At 38.5% G+C, this 22,081-nt stretch overlaps 2 long non-coding RNA genes across 10 annotated transcripts in view; one reads left to right on the top strand and one right to left on the bottom strand.

Annotated features, from left to right (window-relative positions):
* Nucleotides 1–7,872: 7,872 nt before the first annotated feature.
* On the bottom strand, nt 7,873–20,202 carry LOC144295837 (uncharacterized). 8 transcript variants are annotated; one of them, XR_013362934.1, is made up of 6 exons: nt 19,862–20,202; nt 19,187–19,372; nt 18,633–18,733; nt 18,442–18,554; nt 17,731–17,806; nt 17,183–17,316 (listed from the first exon to the last, which is right to left on the bottom strand). It is a non-coding gene; the product is annotated as an uncharacterized LOC144295837 (long non-coding RNA). The 8 variants fall into 8 exon arrangements; XR_013362930.1 differs by lacking the exons at nt 17,183–17,316; nt 17,731–17,806 and adding an exon at nt 7,873–10,131; XR_013362932.1 differs by lacking the exons at nt 17,183–17,316; nt 17,731–17,806 and adding an exon at nt 11,260–12,915.
* A 27-nt stretch (nt 20,203–20,229) lies between these two features.
* The window catches only part of LOC144295836 (uncharacterized), a 51,913-nt gene continuing 50,061 nt past the window's right edge, over nt 20,230–22,081 (top strand). For both annotated transcript variants that reach the window (XR_013362925.1, XR_013362926.1), the window contains exon 1: nt 20,230–20,374. This is a non-coding gene — a long non-coding RNA (uncharacterized LOC144295836). The remainder of the gene's footprint in view (nt 20,375–22,081) is intronic.

Genomic DNA, 22,081 nt, shown 5'->3' with positions numbered 1-22,081 from the left:
TAGTCTATATCTTGGTTTATCCTAACAGAAAAGTTTGGAGTAACTTGCTTGGCTTTGATTTAGTATCAAAGGAAATGAAAAAAACACTGACTTTTGGGCTTTACTCCCTAAAGTGAGAAGTTGTTAGCCTTGTCTTACAACAGGAAGAAGCTAGACAAACTGAAAAATCAATGACTTATCTTAGATGTCACAGAACTGAGGTCACAGGGCAAATTTTTATCTCCAAGTCTGGAGGGCCAGGCATGCCCAGAGAAATACAGCACTTGAGATTTGCTTTCCTGGAACAGAGGACCACATATGCCACAAGCCAGTAGGAGCACTTTGCTAGTAATCTGACTGCAAGCTAAATGCAGACTAGCATGTTAACAAAAAGCTCCTAGAGGCCACAGTTATAGAAGGGCCCAAGATATCCAGGCTTTTCTGCCAGGAACCCTACCCAGATCCTCTTGGGAAAGATCTGAGAGAGCTCCCCACATACCCTGGCCAGGGGTAGGATGAATCACCCTCCCTCCCCAAGACTTCCCTCTAACAAAGCCATAACACCTGGGGAGAAGAGATTTCATCGGAGTAAAACTGAAACCTTCCAACTCACTCCAGCTTAATCTGGCCTTCCTGTCTCATTGAAGGAAAAATAAATAAATACAAGCATCAGCCAACTGGGAATAGGGCTTTGAGGTAATAGGTTGGAGAGTTGTAGTGGGGAACAGATTGGGGGGAAGGGTGAGGGAGAGTCATGCCTCTGGAAGAAATTCACACATACTTGGAAGACCACTCCTCTGAGACACAGGCCTACTCAAATACTGAGACTTCACTAGAAGATCAGAGAATACCCCTCACCCCCTTGACACCCCACAATTATACTAATAAGCCTCCAGTAATAACAATGGATTAGAGCTGAAAGAACTATCAGACATAGACTCTCCCTAAGGAATAGTACAAAGGGAAGTTCCAAAGCCGGCGGGGGGTGGGGGTGGGGGGAGAAAACTAGGACATTAGAGGAACCTGAAGCCCCTGGTCCCAATAAATACAACAAACATTAAACATGGCCCAAATCTTTGCCATATTAACATAAATCCTCACATTAAAAGTCTATTTACCTCATATCTATTACTTTTTGCAGCACATCTGCTTTCAAAAAGCAAGCAAGCAAGAGAAAAGACATGACAAGGAATGCCAAAGGCAAGAGAAACACAGTCTGAAGAGACAGAGCAATGACCAGAGCAAAACTCAGATATGACACAGATGTTGGAAGTATCACAAAGCAAATTTAAAATAAGTTAATATTTTAATGGAAATGGACTAATGGAAAAAGTAAACAACATGCAAGAGCAGATGGGTAATGTCAGCAGGAAGGTGGAAATATGAGAAAAAATCAAAAGGAAATGCTAGAAATTAAAAAAAAATAGTAACAGAAATTATTAGTGCCTTCAAGGGGGCTCATCAGTAGATTAAATATAACCATGAAAGAATCAGCAGGTTTGAAAATAGATCAACAGAAACTTCCAGAGGATCCCTGGTTGGCTCAGCGGTTTGGCGCCTGCCTTTGGCCCAGGGCACGATCCTGGAGTCCCGGGATCGAGTCCCACGTCGGGCTCCCGGCATGGAGCCTGCTTCTCCCTCTCTCTCTCTGCCTGTGTCTCTGCCTCTCTCTATGTCTATCATAAATAAATAAAATCTTAAAAAACAAAAATAAAACAAAACAAAACCCCAGAAATTTCCAAAACTCACACACAAAAATAAAAGTAAAAAAGAGCATCCAAGAACTGTGTGGCAGTATCAAATGTAACATATGTATATTTGGAAAAAGAAAGAACAAGGAAGAAGAGACATTTGAAGAAACTATGGCTATGAAGTTTCCAAGATAGATGGCAGATACCAAACTATCATTCCCAAAACCTCAGAGCCCTTTCAAGCAGGATAAATACAAAACAACAAACATAACACAGCTAGACGTGTATATACAAATTGCAATCTTAAAGTAAATCAGAGGGGAAACAAACCTTATCTACAGAGTGAACATGCTGAATTTAGTCAAATTATGTCCAATTTATTGGAAATGAAATATAGGAAATTAAACCTACTGGATAAGGAACTTGAGCTACAGCTCAAAGGACTTGCCACCAAGTTTTGAGGACATTTTGAAATATTACAATTCAAATAATCTAATGCATTATAGAATATTAAATTAATAATGTATTATTTTAAATTCTTAATGGTTATGATTTTTAAGAATTTACCTGTTTTGTTGACCTAAAGTTTTATTTTTTTATTTTTTTATTTTTTTATTTTATTTTATTTTATTTTTTGATCTAAAGTTTTAGAGGTATTATAGTTTTTATGTATTTTGGATTTTTTAAGGAATACTTAGGAACAAGTGTTTGACAGTGTCTTCCTACAGAGTTGCAACTGATTAACTCATACCTAAAGAACATTTCAAGAGAAAGAGTCCTTAATAGCAATTCTATTGCTGGTTATATTCAGGTGAATCTATGACCTCAGTGAAGAGTTATTATTTAGCTTGCACAAAATGAAAGAAATTTCTCTTAGCATTGAGTATACCAAAGAGTAGAATGCTGGATTAAAATAATGATCAGGGATATAGTTCTGCATTTGACTTCCAATTGTATATTTACTAATGAAGGGGAGAGTCAGGCTGTCCAGCTGTTCTTGTGTGCGTTGGATGAGACGGGAGGGCAAAGAGCATCTTGGATTTTTAGCTGCTCATAAACTTGAAAACTGAACATGATGCCATTTCTTTTAAATATAGTCTTTAGCTGTCAGTTCTAGATTGGGGAAGATCTTCTAGCCCTGTTTTTCAGCCCTGGTCAGACACTGGGACACACTGTTCATTTCTAGGTAGCACTGTTTCAAAGGGCTGTTTATAAAATCAGTGAAGGATCTGGAAATTAAAAATACCATGGGTGGGAACACTTAATAAAACTTCATAAAATATTTAGCCAGGGTAAAAGAAGGCTCATGGTGGACATTGTGAATGTCTTTTAAGTATCTCAAGTTCTGTCATGTGGAATGTGTAGTAGGTTTGTTTAGTTTTGCTCCTGGAAGGTAGAACTGTAAACAATTGTCAAAAATTGCAAAAGATGGCTGGCTGGCTTGATGTGAAATGAATGTTTCCAACCATTAGTGCTGAGTAACTACTCTAGAATAGAGTAGAAGGTATTCCTCTTGAGTAGGAGTTTGGAACCATGGAATTTTCTTCTTATTCTGAGCAAGTGGTTTGAAATTATCTCTGCTTAGCAGTATAAGCAAAATTTTGTAGTAAATTTGCTGTTAAATAAAAATTCCTGTAGTTACAAACTAAAAATAGTGACTCTTTGCTTCTTCACGTGGGTTCAAATCAGTGTGGTTAATTGTGATATTTCCACATGTGTTGAAATAGGTCATGATCTTTAAGGTTTATAATATTTTCTTTTTAGAGTGACTACCTAAAAACAAAATAATCTGATGTGAGGCAATTTTTTATTAAAATTCACCATTTTGGGGCAGCTCAGGTGGCTCAGGGGTTTAGCGCCACCTTCAGCCCAGGGCGAGATCTCGGAGACCTGGGATCAAGTCCCATGTCGGGCTCCCTGCATGGAGCCTGCTTCTCCCTCTGTGTCTCTGCCTCTCTCTCTCTCTCTCTCTCTCTCTCTCTGTTTTTCTCTCTCTCTCTCTCATGAATAAATAAATGAAATCCTTAAAACAATGAAATAAAATCCACCATTTTGAATAAACATGCTGACATTTCTTTGAAGTATTAAAGCATAAAAAGTTTACCCATGAACTTATGAAAGTGGTAACCACAACATTGTTTGCTCACAGAAACGGGAGTCAAGGTAATTGTCAGGTGGAATTATTCCCACTGTTTGCCATATGACCGGAAATTTGAAGAAATTTTCTAGAAAAAAGAAATGAAAATGTAATGAATTTGAAAGACTGTCTTTCAGATGAAGTAAATAAAGGAATTGTAACATGGTGTGACATGTGTGTCAGCACAAAGTGATTTCTGCTTCCAGTCACTTCCTCTGAGTCCTAGCCAAACTTGGAGAACTCCCTGTGGAGTGATTAGGGAAAGAAATATCCCTGGTGTCATGTAGGGTGTAGGCTTGAGCCTAAAGGATATAACTAAGGGTTGTCCTTGAGTACATTTAACTAACCATGGTGGGAGAAAAGGCATGCCGCAGATAGTAGAGTTGATCCCAGTTGAGGAAAAGAGACAAGGACAAATGTGGAGATGATACTATAAAATAAGAGGAAGATGAAATATTGAGAAGTGTGGCCTTTGACCTGGGAATTCAATAAAATGAGCATGGCAGCTGGGGGAAGGGCAGCCCCGTGCTTATGGAGCAGTGACCCAAGTTAGCCAGTCCTGGAGTGGATCTAGTTTCTAGAGAAAGAAGCTCAGGGTGAACAAAAATCCTGATCCTTAATTATGTTGACTTCAAATACTTTATGGGGTCAAAGTAAATAGTCCTTGGAAGCCCATTAAATTTGGCTTGATCTTCCTATTCCTTTTTACCCAAATTCATTCTCCTAAGTGGGAAGGTGGGAGGAAACCAACACTCTCTAGTGCAGTCCCTTCCCTTTTGTCTCACGCCCTCTCTCACCTCTCCCTTCCCAGTCAGCATCTTGTGTATGCTGTTACTTCTTCCTTCCTGGTTGTCTTCATTCTTATCAAAATCTGGTTAGGCAGAGTCCTTTCATTCTTTCTCCTAGTTTAGGACATGTGGAACCTAAGCAGGCAGCTCTTAAAGGCACAGTATGAAGGGGAAGGCCATGGATATAATTTTCATCTGGTCAAAGAAGGAGTGGAGCAGTTGATGGGGGTATGCTCACATATTGCTCTAATGGAAATCTTTGTACGTGCTGCCTGCTTGACATACCAGATTCTGGACCAGACGACGTGAGTTCAGTGTCCCAGACTCTCCATTAACTAGTGCGTGTCCAGGTCTAACCACTCAGGAGCCAGATCCCCTCACTTATCTGTAAAGATTATTGTATAATGACAAAGTCCTCAAATGATCGTGTGAGTTAAATGAGATATCAGAACTGAAACCTACTTTGTGAACAATGAAACACAGGTGGTGGTTATTTTTTAAAAAAACTGCTTTGCTTCAAATCACTGTCCATTTCAATGTTCTCTTCTAGTACCCAGTGTACCCTATTATCTGTGATTTCTCATTATTTTCCTTTCGGAGTATGTGAGGACAGCTGCAAAATAATGAAATTTCAAAGTAAAAGAATAGGCAATAAAGAAGGTAAAAGCATCAAAAATATCAGGATGAAGCCAAGAGATTTGAGGTCAACATAGTATATTAAGCAGGTAAAGAGTATGTAAGAAGTAGGTGGGCATCACCCATCTACTCATTATTTATCCAACAAACTGTAACTAAATGCTGATTAAAAGCCAGGCACTCAAAAAAAAAAAAAAAAAAAAAAAAAAAAAGCCAGGCACTCTGTGGAAAGAGGGAGGATATCCTTACTACTCCCTATTTTCCACCAGGAGGGACTTCAATTTGAGTAACTTAGAACCTCTCTCTTTCTCCCACTAACACAGTACCTTACCAGATTGCCTGAGGCAAATTTTCCTCCTCTTCTCTTTTCACTTTACTCTCCTTTTGGGAAGAGCTATGACTAGCTGGGCAAGTTCAATCCAGAGGAACAGTATTAACCCGCTCAGCTAACAGACCTAGAGTCATGCTCTTTAACTTAAATTTTATTAGAACTAAAGGTTATGTTTTAGTCTCCATTTGTCAAACTCACATGGTTCTCCAAAAGTGCATGGGGAGAGAAGAGTGATTTTATTATCTAGCCCTCACACTGCAACAGGTACTATGCTAAATGACTAGGCCATAATCTGTTCTTAAAATAATTTCCAATAGGAGGATAAAAGAGTGAACACGAAGTGAATTTTTAAAAATGAATCAGCAATCTTGGGTTGTGAATCTCAAGTTTACCATTTACTAGCCATGTGTTTTGGGGTAAAGTTAGATTAATCTCTTTGAGATTCAATTTCCTTTTTTGTAGAAAGAGAGTAATAACGCTGCCTCATAGGAATGGTATAAGATCAAAGATAAAATTGATGTGAAAAAGTTTTGCAAATTCTAGTGCTAAATAGACCTTGTCCAAGATTGTCTCCCTTATATCAACCTCCCCCACGCTCATCTGCCCCCACCAGCCCCCTATCTAGTTAGCATACCACAGTATTTTTCTTGTCCCCCAAACATGGATTGGGTCCATAGTCCTGAAATGCAATTCCTAAATTTGAAATTACCAACAACTGATGCCAGTCCTAGATTTCATTTATACGCTGTTATGTTTGCTATCCTCAGGCTGTGTTGTTCTGCTTACCATTGACTATGTCCTGCCTAGATTTCTGCCTAGAGCTAATTGCCATATTTCCCTCACCATGTGCTTTCCAAATCTTCCTGAACATATGCCTATAGATGTAAATACGCCAATATATAATAATATCCAAAAGGTAGAATGTTGTCTTTCTTTTCCTTCTTTTCTTTTTCTATAGGTGATATATGATGGTTGAATACAACCTCGGTAGTACGAGTTAGCTCCAAATAAAAATTCGTGACCTTAAAACCTTATAATCCAAGTCACTCTTGGTAAAAGCAGCTGAAAGTTCCATTTATAGAACTTATTTAGAGATTTTCCAGATAGTAAGGGTTGAACAGAAACACCAAAGACTGCCCCAGAATAGCAACTAGGGCATTTCCTTTGACAGCTGCAGGAGATCTAGTGGAACTTTAAATCAGTCTTAAAACTGAATTGAGGCTCTGAAACTTGACTAGCTTGCTAACAATAGTATATGGTGCTGAGTAATTGCTAAGGGGGGAAAAACACATAAAAAAGAAAAAAAATAATACAGCATGTTCCTCATACTATTTGATGGTACCTTGAGTCGGTAGAGGAAGAACTCGCCAGAAAATACACAGTATTACACATATCATCTCCCATCTAGTTAAAAAAATAGTGATTCTATTATGAAAGTGATGCAAGTGTAGATATGTTTTAGACTGGAACTGCCATTTCTCTGAGACTATTTTGAATAAAGATACTCGTGGCCCAGTTCATGAGGTCAGTTATTCCACCTTTAAGGTATAATTTGGCTCCAACATCATGTCTCCTTTGTATTGTTAGCAGAGTGTGGGCTGCTATTATTGATGACAGAATGATAACAATCTCTGAGATCTAATGTGGAAAGAGATTCCGTCCTTGACCTTGGTAATATACGCCAAGTTTTATCAATCCTTGGTGCCAAGGTTTCCAGCCAATTCCTTTGGTTTGTCCTCAGGCAAGATGGAAGCTGGCTAAATCCCACCCTCAGAGAGGAGGCCTGTGATCCCAGAGCAGATTTCCAGAGATATACATGGGCTCCACCAAGTGGAGGAGCTGCTTGGGCAGCATCTCTAAAACTTACAGTATCTGGGGGGTGTTGGTTTGGGAATATGAGGCTGTATGCAGAATTGTTGTTAAAAACAGAATCCAATGTTAATGTTTCTGGGTTTTCCAGGTCTTTGATGTGGGGTACAGATGGCCCTGGATTCACTTAATTTTCGAAATATGACAAGAAGAAAATACAGGGACATGTTTGTGATTCTGGGCTATCGAAAGCCTTCTGAAGAAGGTTTAACACTCAAACTATTTCAGTGTCAGACAACTTATGATTGGGAAAAATACAAGTCACATTGAAACTTAAGAGGTACCTGAGAATAAAATATTTGCAACACATAGGGTCCATATCTAGATATACAAACAGCTACTAAAATTCAACGAGATAAAAATACTCAATAGAAAAAAGGTGATAAGATATGAACAGATAGCAATTCATAAAATAAAAATATTTAATGTAAGAAGGCATAAAGACAGCGGTTATATCATTAGACAGAAGCAAACTAACATCATTTTTATCTGTCGCAGTTCCCTAGCAAATAAATAAAATGTAACCACCCAGCTTATCAGGGAGATGGAGAAATAGAGTATAAGACAGGGTTGGCAGGGCTGTATTTTGGCACAACTTCTTTGGAAGGTCATTTGGACGTATTTAACAAGACAAACAATGAACAGATGCTATGATTCAGCAATTTCAGTTTTTGACAGTGATCCCCAGAAATGCTTACTCACACATATAATGATACATAAATAAGGGGTCCAATCCATATCCTCTGTAAGGACAAATGGAAACAACCCAAGTCATAACAGCATATTTTCTAAATTATCACAGCATATCGATACACCGTTTTATTATGCAGCTATTAGAGAGGGCCATGCCAATTTCTCACTGTAAATTTTTAAGGTGAAAAAGAAGTTATATAGCGATAGGATACTGTGCTTGCAAAATAAATTCTGTGTGCATGTATATCTGCATGTAAGACCAAAAAAAGTTGAAATAATACCCACTAAACTTCTAATTATGGTAACCTTGATTAGTGGATTAGATGGAACATACCTCTCTCTCTCACTCACCTCTCTCTGTCTCCCCCTCTCTCTCAGAATATACTTAAAATATGAGATATTTTTATACTTTCTTGTGTTTCTCCAATATGCAATAAATTCACCTCAAATATATGAAACATTATTTAAAGGTTTCAAATTATGGGTTTTTAAAAATTGTGTTCTAGAATTATAATGGAATAGAAAAAGAATCTTAATAATGAAGTTTCCAATTTCAGGATGTGCATTAAATATTAAATCAACAACCATGAAGATAAATAGGGATTTCCACTGTCATTGTATCATACATCATTTCTATAGAATCTATATATCATAAAGTAACCCAGATGGTGTGTTATGAGACATTTCAAAGAAAATATTCTGGAATCAGAAAAATCAAATTAAAAGTTAGAAGATTCTTGGTGAGTAAAACTTTTCATTTTGAATAACAACGATAATGTTTTTGGCATGACCTTGTTAAGAACCTTTAAAAACGTGTCAAAGATGTTCTTCTGTCCCTCTTAAGTTTTAAACAAGTAGGGAAACAAAACCTCAGAGTTTATCAGTTCAGAAGAAACTGCTTATGTACTTCTGCTTTATTTCGTTTAAATCGAGGAAATGGAGGTGGAGGACTTCTCAAAGAGGGCATAACCTAACACCTCATTTTGCAAATGAGAAATCTGAAGTCGAGAAACAGGAAATAATCACCAAGAATCACACTCCTTGTTGGAACTCCTCCAGAATAGAATCCTGCCTGAAGCCAGAGTCACGAAGAATGGGAATAGTCATTGGCCTCCCTGCTCTCGTGAGACAGAGTAGGGCAGTAAGAATAGAGGGAAATGAATTAAAGAGGTAAGGATGCATGACATGATGTGTCGTGTTAAAGGCGTGCTAGGTTTAGGGGTGCGTGTGTGTCATATGAGATTAAGAAAGAAACTCTCCTGTGCTGGGAAAATTTGAGTGACACCCAAAAGGCTACATGGCAACCAGGGAGGCAGCTATCTCCAGCAGAAGAAATAGAACAGATCCATAGCTAATATCTGAACAATATCAGAGACATGAGTAACATCTATGAAGACAATTGCAATAGGAAATTTTTAGAGAGTGCTTGATGTGTGCCCACCATAATTCTCTGTGCTTTTTCTCTTAATTTTCCTAAACTGATAGTTATATAGGCAGTTAACCATGTCAAAATTAATGCCATGTAACAGACACCCACAAAATTTCATCAGCATATAGCAGCAAACATTTCTTCAGCTTCTCAGTGTTTGGGGAAGGCTGTTCTTGGTGGGCTTGCTGCACTGTCTGAAAATCTGCTGATCTAGCTTGAACTCAGCTGAGATTTCTTTGCTCTGCTTCTCTCTCTCTCTCTTTTAAAGATTGTGTTTATTTATTTGAGAGATAGTGAAAGAAAGCACAAGCAGGGAGGTGGGTGGTGAGGCAGAAGAGGGAAAAGCAGGTTCCCTGCAGAGCAGGGAGCCTGATGTGGGGCTTAATCCAGGACCCCAGGATCATGATCTGAGCTGAAGGCAGATGCTTAACCATCGGAGCGACCCAGGCATCCTTCTGTGTCTCTCTTCTTTTTCTAGCAGGTTAGCTCCATCATGTTCTCCTGCTGATGGCAGACATGCACCATAGGAAGCTCAGTTGTAGGGAACTTTCCAGCCTTTAGTCACTCATCCTCATTGACTGGAAAAAAAAAGTCACAGAGACAAATGCAAGTCAAAGGGATATGTAAACCACTCTGACCCATGGAAGGAAGTGGGGATACAGTAAGTTATTTCTGAACCAGTAATCTGAATGTCCGTAGGCTGGTACTTCTGCTGTCTCCATAATATAGATTATTTATAACTATTTGCTCAAGGACACAGAAGTAATAAACAGATGAAACAATATCAAAACCAGAGAGATTAAGGGTCCCTGAGATACACATGGTGAGCACTCTTACTGGGACATCACCATTGTGGAACAGCTCAGCTGGAACAAAATTGTTATTGTGCAAAAAGTTATTGCAAAACAGATTGAACTCAAGTAAGGGCATCTGTGTATTTTTGAGGGGTCTGATACTGCGTAAAATTGGATGGTCAGTTTGTACTGAGAAAAATAGAATTCAACTGAAATTAGGTTGATATTTAGTTGCACACAGAGAAGGGTTCTTTCTGTATTGTCAGAAGCTGCACCAAGGAAGATCCTTCTGTGACTCTCTTTTCTTTTTCTTGATGTGTGCCCACCATAATTCTCTGTGCTTAGAGTTACGCAATACAATATTTAGAGTGTGTAGAGTACAATATTCTTTTTTTTAGAGATCTTATATATTTATTTTTTTAAGACTTTATTTATTCATGAGAGACACACACAGAGAGAGGCAGAGATATAGGTAGAGAGAGAAAGATAAGGCTCCATGCCTGCTTCTCTCTCTGTCTCAGGCACCCCGATGTGGGACTTGATCCTGGGACTCCAGATCACGCCCTGGGCCAAAGGCAGGCGCTCAACCACTGAGCCACCCAGGCATCCCAATGTATTTATTTACTTTAAAGAGCTTAAGCGAGCAGGGGAAGGGGCGGAGGGAGAGAGAGAGAATCTTGAGTAGACTGCGTGCTGAGCGAAGAGCCCCACACAGGGCTTGAACTCACAACCCTGAGATCATTATCTAAGCTGAAACCAAGAGTTTGATGCTAACCGACTGAGTCATCCAGGTACCCCTAGATACAATAAGTAATTTAATTAATCATAAAGTTATTATTAATTTAATAAAATGTAATAAGTAAAAATTTAATAAAATTTAATTAAAAATTAAAGTCCATAAAAAATAAAATAAAAAAAAATAAAGTCCATTAACTTAGGGGACATGTAATAAATGGACTTTGTACAAAATCCCATGGGTTCTAAACAGAAAAGAGTGAAATAATCCTCCCACCACCCATAACCTCAGACACCCAGTTTTTCTCCCTGAGATCGGCCACCATTGGTGTCTAGGTCTGTCTTAGACATTTTCAGGAATGTTTTATGCATATGCAAACACATTTGGAGACATGTTCCTCCTTTATTATAGATGGTGAATTCCTATAGTTCTGAACCTTTATTTTGTTCCCTTTCTGGAGCTTCAAGTTTATTCTAAAGCTGCTGCCTCTTCCTTTCTAATGGAGGCATAAAATACCATTTACAGATAGACCGTTTTTCCTTTCTTTAGTAAGTCCCCTATTGATGAATATTTAGCTTGTTTCCAATCTTCTGATGTTTAAAAAAATACTGCTGTGATTTTTCTTGGGTCAATGTTATGAGGAATATCTCAGTAGCACAAATTCCTGGAAGTAGAATCTTCTGGTCACTGAAAATGTGCATTTTGAATTTTAGGAGCTGTCTTCCAAGTATACTTCACAGCCTGTGTTTTTCTCTTCTTATTGATAGTGAAAGGAGGGCTCCCTTGTCTTTGTATTATCAATTTTTTTTTGAGTTTTGCTAATCTGAGAGTAACATTAGGTTACAGTTCTAATTTGTATTTCTTATCTTCCGAGGGAAGTTAATAATCTTTTTATATCTTTGAGCCATTTGTATTTCTCTTTTTTGTAATCTCTCTGTTATGTTGTTTTTCTCTTGGGTTTTGCTTGTTTAAAAAACAATTTAGAGGAGCTTTTTCATGAAGGAAATAAAAGCCATATCTTGTCTCACCACATTTTTGGTATAGTTAATACTTCATTAATGGCATTGTGTCATACAGATTTTTTTTTAATGTTTTCAATGGCTTCTGGATTTGTGTTATGTTTATAAAAGCTTCCCTTTCCAAGATTATAAAAAATTCTTTCATGATTTATTTTAGCACTTTTATGGTTCATGTTTAAGTGCTTAAAGGTTCATCTGGAATTTATTTTGATGAGGGAGTGACACGGCCAATACCATTTATTGAATAAGCCAGCTTTTCTCCACTGGTATTAAATGTCCCCTTTATCAATTACAAGTCATTACTTGCTATTTAGTTCTGGTTCTGGATTCTTTATTTTTCTCTGTTTGAGAATATATTAATTTCTGTAGCTTTGCAATATAGTTTGCTATCTGGCGGGTAGTCTCCTCATTTTCTCTAGAATTTTCCTGGCAGTTACTGTGCACAGTGAGGTTCTTCTCTACAAGCTGCCCTTCTGAGTTGTTGCCTGAACATCCAAGTTGCTACAAACCTCTGTGGTTTAAAAATACTACACCCTACTCCTAATAAAGCAGTATCGGGGGGGGGGGGAACCTTTTATGTTTGAATAAAAAGGCTCATATAGAGAGGAATAATGGGAACAGAATCTGAGGTGCCCACAGCAGTCTGAGGGACACAGGTCCGAAAGGCTCACTGGGTTGGACTCATACTGGACATTCAGTGGCCATCTGGATTATTGGAGACTTGATTTTCTTCACTGAGATCCTGGGAAGTGAGAAAAATACAGGCTGAAGCCCAACTATTCACTGCTACATGCTTGAATAATATTCCCTGTCCTGTGTAGGAAAAAAAAGAGAGAATTGAAATTTGGGAGCTATCTAATTTAATCCATATTTATATTCATAATTCATGTAAGAACTCATTTGTTCACAAAATAGAGTTTTCCCAAGATGAATATATTAGCATACAAATAAGGTTTATAATTAAAAAGGACTTGAACTTTCTGTCATGGGTCATTCTGCTGATGAGTAATTTGAAAAAAGAGAATTTTTCCACATTGTGCACACAAATGTTCTTTGCTTTATTGTCATTTTCTCTTATTTAAAAAAGAAGAAAAAATTAACTCACACCGTTCCTGGTAAAGGAGTCTGATAGGTCTACCCTTACTCTCTTTTAGTGGTGTGTTACAACTTCCAAAGTTAGGCAGTTCATCTTCATTGAACGCATACTTTTCCTGTTCTTCCTATACTACAATCATTTTATTCAGCTTGCCTTACAGCTGCTAGGAAATATTTTACTGTCATGCAAATAAAATCATATCCAACTTAAATTTATATTCTAGTGGATGTAAGGGATTGTGTGAGGCCCTTTCATATATTTGGTATCAATGAACATTATGTAAAATTATGTGATATAAATACCAATACTCTCAAGACGGAAAAAACTGAGTCTCACAGAGAGTAACCGTATTTCCCAAACTCCAATAATTGGGAGTTAATGCAGCGTCAAGAAATTTCAAAAAAAAAAAAAAGGAATTTCAGGAGATTCTGAGCACATCATTATGAAGCTCTACATGAGTTGTACCTTTATTGGCCTCTGACTCACCTCACGCCACTTTCCTCCTTCCAAGCTAAGCTCTAACAGTTTCACTTCTGTTTCTGTTTCTCCCACTCTTTCTCACTGTATGGACTTTACCTGAACCCTCCCCACCTCCAGCCTGATATGCTTTTCCCAACAATATGCTCATGTGTGGGCTCTTCTTGTCCCTTCTGTTCCACCATAAATATTACCACCTCCAAGAGTTCTTTCCAGTCTAGGGCAGCCAGCCAGCCAGTCTCCTATCCCCTTAGTTCACATCTCAGCAGAGCCCTGGGAAACATCCACCGCACTCCCTTCCCATTCCATTGTTTGTTCTCAGTTCCCGCTCATGGAAATATAATCTGCATAAGAGCACAGACACTGCCTTATTCCCTGATGGGTCCTAGCACCTACATCGTCTAGAAGGTATCCAATAAGGATTTGATGGATGACTACATGGCTTTCTCTAACTTGGGACAGAGCTAAATATAGGGGAGGGTCAGGGTAATAGAAAAACATAAAGCCTGGTCTTTGCCCTCAGAACTTGTAATCCAGCACCTGGCATATCTTTATGCAGAAAAGGCATATGGGACTAGAATTAGATTAAGACTGTGTGGTTAGATTTAACAGCTACTAAAAATAAGTATCAATATATAAATTTGGGTGTTAGCAGATCCATTCCAGATCTTTAAACTCATTTTACATGTAGACATAAACTTACAACATGCTGTCTTTAAAAATGCCACTTATCAAGAAGTTAACTATAAAGTAAGTTTGGAAGAATGCTGTGCTCACACTTTAAAGCTAGTCTTGATGCAGAAAAACATGAATTAGTGAGATGCCTAGAAGAAGCCTTAAAGAGTTCTGACAGAGACAGAGATACAGAGAGAAAGGGAGAGAGAGAGACAGAGAGAGAGAGAGAGCAAAAGAACAGATGCCAGAGATTTCAGGGAGGTAGAGCCATAACCCCCTTGAAAATAGGGATTCCTAGGTGTACTTCTGATTGTGTACTTGCTTCCCACCTTATCATTGGGAATCTTTCCGTTGCCACAGACAACAAACACACATCTGTTGAGTGAGAGGCTATCGGATTTCATCTAAAGGAGATGGCATGATCAGAGCATCAATTCCAAACAGAATTTGTGTTAGCCATATTAAGTGCTGGTACTCTCCAGAGCCAGCGGAACCTGTTATGCGGGTAGCTCTACAGACCTGCAAATGCTCCATTAGTCATTTGCTTTCCTTAGAGTGAGGTGATGGTACTAAAGTTGTATTTTTATAACCATAACATGAATCCAAAGGCCATTGTGAAATTCTCAAGATCATAATATATTTTGTTAATCAACATTTCAGGAAAAATGTAGAAGAGCAGTATTTTTCACTAAATATTTCACTAACCTTCTGTAAGGATATTTTGCCATTAGAATATGACTGTTGGGTCTACACATTTCTGTGGGTTTTTTAGGTTTTAAAAATTTAATTTTCCCCAATTATTATAATCATGAAAAACAGAAACAATCACTATATCTTGGCCTTTTTGCATATTTAAAAATCATTATGTCTATATTGCTTATTGGGTATTGCATACTGATATCAAATAAATTAGTACATAAATGTTCACAGTTTCCTAATGAATGCAGAATATTATTCCACGCAGGAGGAGATATAATTTGCTTAACTATTTTATTGATATTGGACACAAATTTCCATTCTCTCCCTTTTGTGTTTTAGATCTTTTGTGAGATAAATACTACTGTGTAGTAAATTCAAATTTTGATTGCAGATTATACTCTCATATTCCCAAGAGTCAAAAAGGTAAGAAAAATGTAAGTTTCTTGATATTTATTTTCAGAATGTTTTCAAAAGTTTGTGAAAACCATTGCCTCTGGAATATACAAAATAAGATTCTTATTTCATCACTCACCTATCAGCATTTAATAATATCTTTAAACTACAACTTTTAGTTTCACAAGTGGGAAAAAAAAACCAAGTTTCCTCCTGAATTTGAATATCTTTGCTTACATAGTGAGGTAAAATATTTTCAGTATGTGTTTGGACTTTTTCCTCTTTTGTTGGGTGTTACTTGTTCTCTTGAAGATATGGTATCAGTGCTGCTGTTATTATAGTAAATAGTTCTATTTCTATCATTGGTCTCTAACAAATTAAAAGTCTTAGGTCTTTAAAGTTTCAGGAGGCTGAATCATTCAAACCTTTGAGAGTACCTAGTAACAAAGAAAGAAATGAACTATGTGATTTCACATTATTAGCTCAGTTATACTTAGGCAAAATCTTACAACTCCTTTTTTTTTTAAGGGAGAAGTATTCAAAGATTTGAAATCATTTGTCCACAGTAAGACATTTAATAATTAACATAATTAGAAATTTAAGACTTTGTTATTTCAAAACCTCACACTATCCTCTGAGGTACTCATCGATGAGCGCCAGTCACTAGTGAGAGGCAGCCTCTGCGGGAATGTGAGCTTTCGTAGCCATCACTGAAGTTTCCTGCCCACAAATTCCAATATATGAATTTTCATAGAATCACCCAGAACTGTGCACCAGAGCAAAACACATAGCCACAGGTTGCTTTACTTTTCCCTGGAGAGGCCTGTTGGACTTACCAGCAAAGACATTTTTCTATTACCATTCTGAACCTAACATGCTTCTTAGCAGAGAAGCTCATGTATAAGGTTTTGTTCTCCTTCAGTCCCTTTAGATCTGTCTCTAAGTGCAGGATGCCATCTCCTGCTGATCTGGGCTTTTCAAACTGGCATTTGCTGCACATGTTTCGAATGTATGTGGTATTTGAAAAATGATCCTTCGTCTGGACAAGCTTTGGAGAGAGTTCATTTCACAGGCTGCACACAAAGCTAGGGATGTAACATAGACTTGAGAGACATAGGAAGACAGCAGATGGCCTTGGGTAGCTGATATGATGGAACTGGCCAATGGGTGTTTTCCAAAGCTGACTTAGCTTTTGCCCTACCCTGCTTGGGCCACCCCTCGACATCCTCCAACTGATTGAACAATTTGCCCTACTTATAACTTCATGAGTCTGAGTTGTAGACATTTGTGAAATTTAAACATTTCACAATTAACTTCATGTCAAAGCCCTCCAACGTTTATAAGGTTATCAGACAAAACATTTTTGTCTGACCTCTTCACACTAACATTTTTCTGGAAGTCCTGATTTTGAAATGGAAAATAGTATTTCAAGAGTACCAAGTTCATTTCTCTCAGAGCAGTATGAATGGTTCTCAGGGGCCATGCACCCCAAGACTGATAAATGAAACACATAGAGAAGGATGGTACATGATAGAAAGCACTCTTTCTCTTACCTGTCATTCATATTTAACACCCCTTTTCCTGCATTATCTTAAGATCTGGCTTGAATGGGAACTCTTCTGTCTTGGCTAAGGCAACCTTACTGGATTGTTTATTTATCACCTTTATTGATAGATATGGAGGGGAGACTGGGAAATAATGCTAATAAAAAGATTCTGGGAAATTTCTTTAAAACACAATTTTAATATTCTCTAAATCTCTTCCATCCTTCTTTCTCTCATTCGCGTCTTCACTCCTTCCTTCGAATTCCTCACTTCATAGGTGTTTGTGTAGGATGCGAAAACATGCAACTTACATCTGCCGGTGATAGTGTTCTGGTTGGCCAATATAATGGGTGATATTATCAGTCAATGAACAAGCAAGAATATTATTTTTCTTATAAAGGATTTTATTTATTTATTCACGAGAGACACACACACACAGAGGCAGAGACCTAGGCAGAAAGAGAAGCAGGCTCCATGCAGGGAACCCGATGTGGGACTCAATCCCAGGACTCCAGGATCATGCCCTGGGCCAAAGGCAGGTGCTCAACTGCTGAGCCACCCAGGTGTTCCATAAACAAGCAAGAATATTTTTAACAAGCGGGGCCTGAATTAGGTGACGATTGGGAGGCCGATTCTTTCAGTACAGGAATAGATCCCATCTTTATTTAGAATGTGGACATTTGGTTCATTATGAATTTTTTGCATTAATTTTCATCGTTTAAAATACTGTATTAAAATACCTACCTTGATTACTGCATTTATTGACATCACTTGAATCTTGTGCTATAGGTGAATGCCTTACTTGCCTGACCTTGGGAATCTCCAGAAACCAATGCAATAGATGAGAAATTAAGAAAACCTCCACTCAGAAATTGAACTTACAAGCCATTTGTAAAAAGCTACCAGAGACAAAGATAAAACCCAAAATCTATGAATGCCACCTAGGTCATGGAGAAGTGGCAAGAGGAACCGCTTTAGCAAAATAATTATATGTATGTTAATTTGCTATTATTTAACAAGTTATGTGCTTTTAAATGAGAAAGTACTATTTATTTTGAAGTTATAGATTAAATTATTTTTCCATTTAAGAGATTCTTTTGAGACGTGGGATTTATGAAGTTTTGCCTAAACATCTTTCTCCCTATGTATTGTCTTTTTGGTATTTTCTGATTGTCTTGTTACTTTTCAGAATCCTTAGCTTCTTTTAGTCACATTTGTTTCAGGAATATATGTGATTTTTCCAAAGTGTTTTTTGTGTAAGCTGTGTGAAGTTTGGGGAATAAATAATATGATTCCTATCTATTCTGCTTAGTTAGTTATCAGTTTTCTCTGTGTATTTTTATAACTCTTCACAGTAGGTTTAGTTGGTGGTATGATTACCAGGCTGGGGGGTGGGGGGGTGGTTAAATAGTTTCATTACCAGGCACACATCACACTAAACCTAACACGACGTACCTGCTATCACAATTGCAAACATCTGAAAGGAGGGGTTTCTTGAGGCAGAAGTTGCTCTGTAGCTGGTGTTTGCTTTATTTCAGAGTTTCTGTAATCTCTATTCAAGTGCGTCTCTGGGAAAGAAGATATTCACATAATTAGAGCAACTGGTTTCTCAGCCTCTGACCCCTAACAATCTCTAATACGCTTACATTTATTCTGCACTTTTCTGCTGATGAGTGGAGAGAAAGTCCAGTATAATTAAATCTCCTCGTGATCCCCAGGGCTAGGAAAACAGGAACAGAGAGTCCTTCTGAACAAAGAAATAAAGACCTAGATGAGTTTGTGCTTCTTTTCATGCAACAACTCAAGGTATCTTTCTTCAGGATCTATGCATGGGATAGTTTCCCCACCATTCCACATTTCACTTAACCAAGTTCCACTTCAAAATCTGCAGAAGAGTCTGAACTGCCTTCCTACCAGAGGAGTATGCCTCTGCCTTTGATCAAGCTCCATCATTAGAGCAGCTAAAGCCGGGATGAAATAAGGTGAGTAGATGAGAGATCGAAAGCAGTGTCGAGGTTTTGGGTGAAGGAAGGGAAAAGAACAGCAGCTCTGAAGCAAAAATCCATACCAGGGCCTGGGGTTTACACATCCCAGGTCCCTCTCTCGTGGCCCAGCCAAGAATGTTCACAGAGTCTGTCTCCATTCATCACACATGCCCTGGCAGCTCCACTTTGAGCCTCAGATCACAAATGCATATCACCTCCTCATGCAGCAACATCTGCATCCGCCTGGGTCTTCCCCGGCAGTGGGCACATCCATCACCCCCGGGAGGTGCGTTAGTCAGAGCAGCTGTTGCAAGCGCGCTGCACAGAAGGACCGCGGGGCCTGCTGGCTCCTTTGCCAGCCTGGTCTGCTTTGTGGTAATAAACCTAAGGAATGTCTAAACCTGGAGTTGTCAAAAAGAAGAAGGTTGTTTTTGCTGGAATGTCTGTGGTTTTATTCCCTTTCCCCAAGATCCCCATTTCAGAAGCTTTAACTTTTATAGGTATTTTTTTAAAACAATAAAACGGGGAGTTTCTAAACATGGTTCTAAGATGTAGAACCCCCCGAGAAGTCTAGATTTGGTTCACCCAGAAAATCCAAGTGAAATGCCTTGAACTTAATCTGAACTTCTCTCTCCCCACCCCCATCCCCACCACAATTGCAGCATTTTCCACTCATAACATCACTACATTGTAACTTTGCTCTCTGGCAACTGTGTCATTGGTGATTAGTAAAACACTCTGAAACAATGACATCATGTCTATAAAGTAATCACAAAAAATGCTAAATATTAATGACTAAGTCTCAGAATGGAATTTGAGCAACACTAGTGGTGGCTAGGTTCACTTTATACATTCTGATTTTGTGAAATTTAAATAGATTTGATTTCTACCTCCCGACACCCCTTGCCTAATTTCGGCTGTGCCCTCATTTCTCCACTTTGCTGGCCCCTTCTCTCTCCTGAGGAGTTTGCAATAAGAAGACCTGTTAAGTTTCAAAATCACCCAATTTGCCCTCTGATCTTTGTTGGAAGCTTTTCTTCATTTTCAACCAGAAGCACAGCTCTGTAGATCCAGGTACCGCTTGAGCTTGCAGACAGTTCACAGTTCACAAGCAGTGGTAGAGCTATGGAAATTTTAAAGCACACACATTGTCCAGATGAATGCAAATAAAAATCTGTCTTTCCTTCTTGGAGAGTGGAAACCCAGAATATGGATCACAAAAGGAGTGGAATGTTAGAAGCTCACAAAGCAATGGAATGTAAGAATCGGAATTCAGTCCAACACCTTCGCTGATGGTCTTGAACATTTTTAAAACACAGTAGGCTTTTAAGCTTAAGCCAGGGTGGATTGTAAAGGAAATACCAACCATGTGGTGAAACATCCCAAATGCCCTGCACCGTTTAGTAAGTCATTGGCTCTGTGAACTCATTATTGATGCTAGATCTGCCATTAATTTTAAAGTCTGTGTTTTGGGGAAAATTCATGAACACAATTATAAAGTAAACATTGAGAACATTTTGCCATTGTTATGATACTTATATGTTCATGATGCTACTTTCTCACTATTAGGACAGTAAGCACTTTGACGGTTATTTCTTCCCTTCCCTTCCCTTCCCTTCCCTTCCCTTCCCTTCCCTTCCCTTCCCTTCCCTTCCTTTCCTTCCATACCCCTTCCTTCCCTTTCCCTTCCCTTCTCTTTCCCTTCCCTCCCTTTCCCTTTCCTTCTGCTTCCCCTCCCTACTTTTTCCTTCTATTCCCTTCCTTTACCCTCCATTTCACTTCCCCTCCCCTTCCCCTTCCCTCGTTTCTTTTAAGAAGTGGTTTAGCATTCGTATTCTAGTCCAGTAAGTTTTAGAGTGTGATGGGAAGCCCAAGTGGTGTACAAATATACTTCCAGGCCTCTCACAGAGACCTTCCACTTCTCTTTATTTCATAGCAACCCCCTTGTGTATCTGTTTGGATATAAATTTCTAAAAGATAAGGACTCTTCTGATGCCCCATCCTATTTCCCATGCAGAGTAGATGTTTAGTAAGTATTTGTTGGAGTGAATGAATGAGGGGTGCCTGGGTTGCTCAGCTGGCTTTGTGTTCCACTTGGATTCAGCTCAGGTGGTCATCTCAGGGTCAAGGGATCCAGTCCCATGTTGGGCTCTGCACTCAGCCTGGAGTCTGCTTAAGATTCTCTCCCTCTCTGCTCTTGCCCCCCTGCTCGCATGCCCTCGCTCTCTCTCTCTCAAATAAATAAATCTTAAAAAAAAAAAAAAGAATGAATGAGTGAGTGAATGAATAACGAAGACATGCATACTGTTTTTTATAGCATTTTATTTGGGGGTAAAAACCCAAAGCTTGAAAAGTACTATCATTTTTGCCATTCTTCACCTCTGGAATGCTTTTATACGCTAGCTAGAAATGCTTAGGCTGGCTGTAAGTTCAGCGAACTCTCTGATGTGATTTCCTAACATTGAGTACCAGTACCAAAGCCTGAAGCAGCCTCTTACTCCACTGAGTGTGCTGGGTGCCATCAGTGACTCCTGTTACAGAGATCCCTGAGAACGTGGTGATTTTAGGGAGGCTGATAGATTCTGAGCCTCCAAATTAAGCACCTAGAGAGACCCAAACTGGGTTGCTCCCTTAACGGGACTTCTCTGTGCACTAGCCCATTCAGCCCTAGGAACTTTCTGTGAACTTCATAGCTGACCTCTTTCTTTGCTTCCACTTAATCAGATCACATGTGACCTTTGGGAACATAGCACTTGGAAGTCGAAAAGACTACATGAAAGGATAAAAAAACACTTTTTGGGTACACTGCCTTCGGAGGCATATTAAAATCCCTTTGAATGCTGTTGGTTTTTTTTTCCTCATTGAAAATATCAAGTCTGTTTTCTATATAAACAGGCATTTCTTTTATCTTGGTGATATTGTTTTACATTCCAACCTTATGGCTTAAATATTTTATTTGTCTCAAAATCATTTTTTTTAACATGGGCTGATTATTTGAAACAATTTCGCTCATGTTGGAAAAGAATTGTTAGTGACCTTTCTTTCAACTGAGGAGGAAAACAAACATACAAATAGTATTTTTCTCCTGTATTATTTGCAATGGTTAGTCA

The sequence above is a fragment of the Canis aureus genome, chromosome 24 (assembly GCF_053574225.1).
Source record: "Canis aureus isolate CA01 chromosome 24, VMU_Caureus_v.1.0, whole genome shotgun sequence".
Classification (NCBI taxonomy): Eukaryota; Metazoa; Chordata; class Mammalia; order Carnivora; family Canidae; genus Canis; species Canis aureus.
Note: the sequence above shows the minus strand (reverse complement) of the source record. Positions and strands in the feature narration are given on the sequence as shown.